We start from the raw sequence: 8,969 nt of genomic DNA, 5'->3' as shown, positions 1-8,969 counted from the left end.
AAAAAAAAAAAAAAAAAAAAAAAAAAAGAATACAAATAACACAAAGAACAAAATATCATTCAATATAGATACTTAACTATCCAGAAACTGTAACGCAGACGTTAGTTTTATCATATCTCCAACTATGGTCGTAGCGTTAATTGTCAGGCCGCATGGGGAAAGGCAGAATTCCTAAAGCGGGCTGGGTCGGTGTATTTACGAGATATTTGCCGGGGTAATATCGGGCCTAGGAACCTTGGGTGATACACGCGTGCATGGTAAGCCTGAGAAAGGCGAGGAGGCAGCGCCACCACTTGCACACTGGCCGTGGTTCTAGCTGCGCCCAGTAAGCCAGTTAGGCGGGGTATTTAGGAGGGAATTTGGCGGTCCTGAAGTTGTACATTATACCGTCTAGCACCGAGCGCCGAGCGGTTATACGTATACGGTCGTTCCCGTGGACCCCAAATCCACCGTCTTCCCCGCCCTGAAATTTGTGGCCCGGTAAATTTAATAAGTCGACAACCACCGTTGTCCTCCTACTCCCACAGGGACAGTGGACCTCTTACAATATCGCTCGATCAACAATTTATCATAACGGACGATTCATGTTCCCGTGTAACTTATGTGCGCATGCGCATGCGCGTCGTATATATATATATATATATATATATATATATATATATATATATATACATATAGCGTGTTATTTTTCATCAAATTATTAAAAGTTATTATTACTCGAACTCGAATTATTTTATATACAATATATACTGTCGTGCAAATAAAAATGAATCTAAAAATAAGAACTATAACATATATAATTTGAGAAATATAGAATATGTTCAATATTCTAAACTTGCTATGGATATAAGATACGTCGAAATAGCAAACGTCGATAACGATTTTTCAAGATCATTACTTGGAGAAACACGGGCCTGAAGATCTCGCGGCATCGCGATTGCGTATCAATTTAGCTTCGACAAAGCAATATAGGGACCACCTCGTCCCATTGTCGTCAGAAACAAGTTCCTGGAGCGGTACTTATTTTCCCGCGCTCGAGTATCTTCCGTCTGCGAAACGTTTTCACCTCGTGAACACATTCCTTTTATACATATTTCATCGTATCATCCGCAAGGCCAGCGGCGAAATAAAAGCAATGACGAGGAACATGGAGAAGGGAGAGGGGGGGGGCGGGATGGGCGTCGAGACGAAGGGTCGTACGTTTACAAGCCGCGCTGAGAGATGGGAGGGAGGAAGAGAAAGAAGGGACGAAGGAGAGGGTAGGGTACCAAATACCAGCGAACCATTCTACAAAGTAAACAAGATGGAGGAGGCTGCCACGGCTTATCCTCGTCTGAATGCAACAAGCTATTTCGAGTCGTCGTCCAACGCTTCTCTCTCACCCCTCCTTTCTCTACCCTCCTGGTGTCACCCCCTCGCACAGTTTCCCTTCCAAGCTCGTTGCTCCAGACAGGATGCACCGATGTCATCGCTACCCCCTTCTCTCGCTGTTCCTCCTCGCTTCTTCTCCTCGACCGACAAGAGAAAAGCAATTCCGCCCGGCAAAGGGGGGGGAATGGTCGCCCGTTTGCGACCATCTTGCCTCGAATTTTGCGAGCCAACGGCCAGTTCGCTTGACGCGGTATTGTTTAATTTAGAGGAAAGGAAGATATTGGGACGGAGGAGTCGTATAGCGGCCGGCCAAGATTGGAACGAAAGAGAAAGGAACCATTCAATGAAATTTATATAAACCTATTTTAAAGAAATTGAAGGGAAATAATTCGGTGCACGTAAGTTTCCATTTTAGAATTAATCGCTATTAATAAAAAATTATATGTTATACGAAAGGAATCGAGAATCAAATACACTGCGAACACAAAACTCTCAAATATTCAAATGTCAAAATAAGAGGGATTTTCTTTATATATTATATATTGTTTTAATTTCTTTCCCAATTTCATACCATTTCTTCACCTAACTGTGAAGATTATTAGACTTGAAGAGATTTGTTATAATCGCGAAATCGAGAATAATTCACTAAAAAATTCACTAAAAAAAAAAAAAAAAGAAAGAAAATAAGTCGAGAAATAAAGTTCAGTTTTATAATCCGTCAACATTGGAGGAAAAAAGTTGAAAACTTTTACCTTATCTTACCGCCTCGAATCTCGTCTAAAGACCAAGGGAATCTCTCGCGAGCATAGCCGACAATTAAGGATTAAATTCGCGATATTCCCGCGTGAAACTCGACGCGTAACCGATACGAACCGATAACAATTGGGGGATCGATACCCGAACCCCTCTTTCATTATTCCCCCCCCCCCACGTTGAGAGCGTGTGCCCATCTAACGATATCACGTTAGGGATCGTATCGCGCTTCGAAATCATTTATCGGCCGCCATTATTAAAATCATTTTCGATCGATTCGTATAAAAACGCTCGCGTCCGCGGAATGATCGTCGTCCCTCCCGATTGAAAAAGGATGAATCGGAACATTGAAACGGAAAATTCAGAGAGCAGGAAGAAGGGTTGTGAATCTTGGAGCATTATTATTACACGGCCGGCTGTTTATGCCGCGTTGCTTTCGCGATACTCGCGTATGCATGGAATTTTCCAACGCCGGGGGTATTTCGACACCCTCCTCCGCGCTTCTTGTTTCCACCCTCGACACCCCTCCACCATTCTTCTCGCCCCGTTCTATTTCTTCATTTCCGCCGCTATAACCGCCCCCCCTTCTTATTTATGTAACGCGAGCCCGATTATTCCACGCCGCTCTAATCCACGAAGAGTCTGGGTGGTTTAACGAGATTTTAAATTTAATCGATCCGCGTTTGGAAATTATTATTTATTATGTTTGTTTGTTTCTTCTCGAACGAAGGATAAGGAGGAATTTTAATTTTTCTTCTTTCTGAAAATTTTTCAAATATTCAAATGACGAAATAAGAGGGGATCTTTTTCTTTATATATTATATTGTTTTAATGTTTCTGCGCGAAGATTATTAGATTTGAAGAGAATTTTTTTGAAGAGGATTAATTTGAACGACCAACGTATTTATTTGTATCGAGTTTGAAAATAAATAGCGGTACGTTTCCTATCGGTACGTAGTCGAGAAAGTTCGCGAGGTTTTTTTCATGCGGTCATTTCACCACTCAGCGTCCAAATATTTTATCACTTTTTATTGCTTTTGCTGTTTCACTTGTTTTTATTATACCTTTTATTTTACGAAAGTTTGTACTCGGCTTATCATTTCGGTTAAAAAAAAGGAAAAAAAAAAAAAAAAAACTCGCTGGAAAATGTCTGTTGCTAACATTGTTATTTGTGCATGTTTGCTTTATGAGTTCAAACTTGGAACAAAGCCTCGCGATACACGCTGCAACAATACAGAATTCTAAACTGATTGTATAAATAATCCTGCTAAATAAAAATACGGTTCAAAAAATTCAAAAATTAGGGAACGCGAGAGCTGGAGATGTTCCAGAAACATACAAGATTACAATGATTCGTGAAGAACAAATAATCTCGAAATATTCGTACAATAATACGTACGACATTTCTATTAATATTCCTTTTCATATGTAATTTACGGATAATGTAAAAGAGATAAATCTTGTAAAAAAAAAAAAAAATAATAATAATAAAAACAATGTAGAAAGAGATTCAATAGACTATTTTAACCAAGAATCTGCTTTCAACGATCGAGAGGTGAAGAACGTATCCAGAGAAATAAAAGTGGTGGTAAAACAAGAGTGGGAACAAACAAGAAGGGGAAGAAAGTACACTTTAAAAACCAGACGAACATCCTCCATCCCATTTTCACCGACCCTCAAATCTATTCTTCAACAAGCCCTTCTCTCCGTCCGTCTTGCTTCCCCTTCTCCTTCCATCCACGAGGTTGAAGTTAACAACCCTTAAGGTTGCTCCGGGTAACCCAACTCCTTTGAGTAGAACACTCGTTTAATTACCGGGTTACTAAAAATCGTAACTGCATTCTTCCGTATTAATTCGCGTGCACTTTGTCCCTTTGTTAATTCAGAAACTGCAAAACGTTTACGAATTTTTTCTGGATCGTGGAATTTTAAATGAGAATAATTCTCGAATTTTTGGATGGATTCTTTCTTCGATTTTCGAAAAGAAATACAGCTTCTTCGTTCTACCTTCTTTGAAAATAAAAAAAAAAAAAACGATTGTTCCTCGATATCGATGAACCGAACGAATTGAACATCGTAACAAACGATTACCTTCTCAACAATGGTCGGCATCGATGAATCACGAATCTAGGCGAATCGAAACGAAAAGGAAGCAAGTATTTCCCCTTTTGAACCGTATCGCTCTGATTGCGGCCAATAAACCGATTTCGATTTTCATCATGCATACCGGGTGTACGGATCGCGGTCGTTATTAGAACGGCGCAATCTCGATTAATGGAACGTTTACAAGCCATCTGCATGGAGATCGAAAAACATAACCGCGGTATGCGACGGCGTGTATGATTTATCGTTTCGCGTTTCATTTACCGTCGTTCGGTACATCTGATGCCAGTGATCGTTACAGGGTATTACGTTAACTCCTGACTTCTGATTCGCGCTTAACAGGCGCGACTGTGTGCCGCTTTGATTTCAACCACCCTTAACCACCCTCTCAACCCCCTTAGCCATCGCTCAGCCGTGTTCAATCCTTCAGAATTGCGATGATAAACGCGAATGCCTGGAATATGAATTATTTGCCCGATTCCCGGTTGCATTCAATATTGGTATTAATATTCAGTTACGTTAATCTTTTTCTTGAACGAAATAATTACGAATAAAGTGAACAATCTGTTTAATATACGAATTATCGTGGAAATATGCGTATATACGATTGAAAAATTTAATGTCGAGATTATGCGTAACAAGATGATATATCAGACATATTAAAAGTATGTAGAAAGAATTTTTCTTATCTAAGAGATTCAGAAAACATAAGAATTAAATTAATTCTATACAAATAGAAACTGTTCTAGCTTCATGCAAATATATTCGTTCGAGTATAACGTAATAAAATACTAAGTACTAAGAGTAAAGTTTCTCCGAGTTTACGTATCGTTTAACACGTTTTAATTACATTGAATATTATGGTAATTGGATGATCGTAGTTCGTGCCGAACAAACAATATCTCATTTTTAAAAAAGAAAAGAAGAGAAATCGTCAAACTGTAGCATTGTAAATGAAGTAATTATATATCTTAACCTAACTCGCTAGAGGAATAATATCGTATATTCATCATATACAAAAATCATTCAAAGTATCATTCAAACTTTAATTAAATAAATACCTGATTCAATATTCAAACTTGAATTTCTCAAATACAGAAGAAAACACGTACTGCTACATTCTCGCCAAATTTTCAGCCAAACAATCATCGCTCACGCAATCATCTCGCAGACACATTATATCACACGTTTCACACACTTGTTCGTAACAAGTAACACGGACGAAAGAATAAAAATAACAAATGAGTATCAAAGTGAAGTTAAAACAGCTAGTTTAAAATAACGTCAACTCTAACGCGAATGATTTGTCGCTCGATTTCATTTACTCGTCACGTGAAATTCGTTACCGCTTTTTTTCCGCCATGATGCCACACGAAGCATCAGGTATGTCGCTAGCGTCGCGGCATCGTGGCGGTATGATTTATTTTCGACGCAGCTGGCGAGTTTGGCGTGACGAAACGCGCACGGCCATGCGGTACAGTAATTCGACGAGATTTTACAAGCACGTGGCGAGTTAACGAGGGAGTGCAGTTGACCCGAGTGTGACGGTATGAAGACGCGAGATTCACGGCAAATTACAAGAGGCCATAAACCGCGGGACAAAACTTTCTCGAAACTTGTCGTCGTCGTCGTGGTCGTAGTATACGTGACAAATCTTACGTCAGTGCTACGTAACAGTGTTTATACGTATCCTGCCTTCACCGATGCTATATGCCTTGTATAAACATTTCACGCAAAACGACGAAGGTTAACGAGTTAGAACGAAGCCAGATTATCGAGGCAACTATTCGTTATGTTGGAACGCTAGTGAACGCGCGTGATATTCGCACGTAAATATGCACGGTATATCGTATATACGGCGTAGTGTATCGTGTAATGGCGTTTAAAAATAGCGAGACGAATATCCGTCTAACGATGTACGGAATGTAACGGGATATTTAGTTATAATATAATGATATAGTTATAAATAGATTGTTTTATTTTATGTTGTGTTATAAAGATAGTAGTAATCATCGATGATTGAAAATGTTTGTGCAATGCAAGTACGAAATTGAATGGAATATTTGACGCGCAAATAACTTTATATTCATACTCGGAGAACTGCGCAATAGGATATTAAAATAATTAAGTAACTTTGCCAATCGATCTTTACCGATCAATTATAATTAATTTTTAGTATCTTATTAATATTTCACTTTACAATTTCCTTTTACTTCTTTATATTAATATCGAGAGATACATAACCTATAAATCGTATAATTTCTTAATATTGAAATCAATTCTTTGCGGAGAGAATTAGATTAATTTTCCTAAAACATAGCAACTCTATTCATAGTAGAATAATAGAATATTAGAAAAAGTTCAAATAACAAATAAAAAAAATAAACTTTATCACTAAACCATATAAGTTACATTACAATCCAAATAATTCTAGAATTCGTAACACTTGTGCAAGCCATTCTTCACCATCTAAAAGTCACCAACAACCCTTCTATTTAAAACTCGTTTCAGTTGAAGCCCGTTTCGAATCTAAAATTACAAATGTGAGGCTACGTGCTACACGGATGCGGAAAGGATAATGCGGTAACATTTTGCGGCGATGAGAGGGACTAACGAGTGAGGCCACGCGGACAAGCATCGTACAAGGATGAACAAGATGGAGAAAGACGAACACATCATGCACGGTAACCGGCACCGTGTGCAATGATAGTCCACGTTAACGACCGTCGAGAGTTACAAGGCTGCAAACTGGACGCCCGGCAGACGAGACTAGACGAAACGAGACCCGTTTGCCGGCCAACCTTAATTGCCGGCCAGGGATTTACAGCGGGTAAGTGGCGAGAATATAAATATTCCCGCGGGATAGCCTTAGCTTAGGGAATGCCTGCCTCGTCCAGAAGCCGTTTAGCGTTCCATTCTTCCTCCTCCCCCAACTCTTTAATCCTTCTTGGGATTTCTTCGCAACGTAACGCGAATTCTTGCGGCGCGTCGCGTTCTCCTCGGACCCCGTACAATCAAAAGGGATATGTGTACGTCGTTCCACATACGGGAAATGTTGTCCGCTCCTGTACACCGATCGCGTACACGGGATTTTTATACCGGCGTTCCTTTATCTAGAGAGAATGTGGTATTTCGCGAGATCACCAGAAATATTTTTTAACAGAATGTCTGAATATATATATATATATATATATAGCAATTAGATAGTTGTATTACATGGGGATATTTTTGTACATTATTATAGAATGAAAATACATTTATGATATTCTAATAATTTTTATGTGAAACGTTATACGAACATGTTTCTTTTTCCATGATCTGCTTTATAACAATATAAAAAATACGAATGCAACGAGCTTAACATAGCAGCATGGATAAAAAGGAATTCATATTTCATTTCGAATAATGACAATTATTTTACCAACTTTAATTTCATGAAATACAAATATCTCGCTGGGAATTTGAAAATGCTTGCAAGCGATCCGAACCATACGGTTACGCGTATATCACTTTTTCCTGTTTTTCACATAACTTTCGCATAAACAACAAATACGGGCAAAAAAATCGGAATTAAAAAGTACCCTTTAGAACTCGAGCAGAAATAAAAAAAGAAGAGAAAGGGAGGAGAGAGAGAGAGAGAGAGAAAGAGATCTGAAATAGGAGGGATGGAGGGGAAAAAAATGGAAAAAAATAAAAAATCCTTCCCCTGCATCGTGCACGAGGAACGCAAACAAGAAGTGGCGTTAGCGAAAACAGAATTTTTCCGCGCTTTCTATGCACCGATGACCGCTTCAAACGGAAGAGGGTGCAACACCACCACGCCAACTTCTACACGGGACAAATCGGCAAAGCGTCGTTCGCCTACGCTGTCGACATTGCTAAGCGAGAATCCCTATTAACCTGGCTCGAACATAAAGCGCTTAACTTCTCGCCGGCTCCATCCCGCTTCGACGCCTCTCCTCTCCTCTCCTCTCCTCTCCTCTCCTCAACCGTTCCTCGGTCCCGTGACTTTGTATAAATATACGATAAATTGCCAAGGAATTACGTATAAATATTTATGAGGGCGAGGAGGGCCCCCGTGAGAGGGTGTTACATCCTCTCGAGAGATAATTGAAACGAACGTTTCTGATGTAACGAAAGGGGAGTAACCCGTTTTAACCCCTTTGTTCCTTACGCGTGTTTATACATTGAATTTTCACGTTTCCAGGCGACGGAAGTAGCATCCTCTATTAAACGGAGGATTTACTTTGAAAGCGATTCTAACGCTAGCCCGACAAAGTATCCGTTTTGGTTTATTTTATCGACAGATTGTTTTAACCCCTCGTGTAATTCGAAATCAAATGGAATCTGGATAGAAACTTTCTATTTCTGTAGTCCAAAGTGGAATTAGTGGGGGAAGAAGATAAGAGAGGCCCAAGTTTTATTTTGAAAAGCGATACGATATATATATATATATATATATATATTCTACTGCAATTTTTGTTTACGGAATAACACGAAATTAAAACTCCATAAACTTTGTTCAAATTGCGAACGCATTAACATTTAATGCAAATTTTACAACCAAAATTTGCCTCATTTTTCTCTCTCTCTCTCTATATATATATATATACATATACCGCATAAAACGTTTCCTATACATTATTCATACTTTACATGCACCACGTACACACCGACCACATTAACGTCACAGAACTCTACAATTTACGTGCCCACATCCTCTCCTCGATTCCCCCTCCCCT

The 8,969-nt window shown here is 39.2% G+C and overlaps 1 protein-coding gene and 1 long non-coding RNA gene across 24 annotated transcripts in view; one reads left to right on the top strand and one right to left on the bottom strand.

The window, feature by feature from the left end:
- LOC122714451 (CUGBP Elav-like family member 2) overlaps nucleotides 1-8,969 on the bottom strand; it is a 506,303-nt gene that overhangs the window by 148,484 nt on the left and 348,850 nt on the right. The gene's annotated exons all lie outside the window — the stretch shown is intronic.
- The window catches only part of LOC122714519, a 29,755-nt gene continuing 26,474 nt past the window's right edge, over nucleotides 5,689-8,969 (top strand). For 6 of the 8 annotated variants that reach the window (XR_006346659.1, XR_006346662.1, XR_006346664.1 and 3 more), the window contains exons 1-2: nucleotides 5,689-6,355; nucleotides 6,739-7,057. This is a non-coding gene — a long non-coding RNA (uncharacterized LOC122714519). The remainder of the gene's footprint in view (nucleotides 6,356-6,738; nucleotides 7,058-8,969) is intronic. The other 2 variants (XR_006346658.1, XR_006346657.1) reach the window with 2 other exon arrangements.

Source organism: Apis laboriosa, unplaced genomic scaffold, assembly GCF_014066325.1.
Source record: "Apis laboriosa isolate Shangri-la unplaced genomic scaffold, ASM1406632v1 scaffold112_cov148, whole genome shotgun sequence".
In the NCBI taxonomy this organism is placed as follows: domain Eukaryota; kingdom Metazoa; phylum Arthropoda; class Insecta; order Hymenoptera; family Apidae; genus Apis; species Apis laboriosa.
Note: the sequence above shows the minus strand (reverse complement) of the source record. Positions and strands in the feature narration are given on the sequence as shown.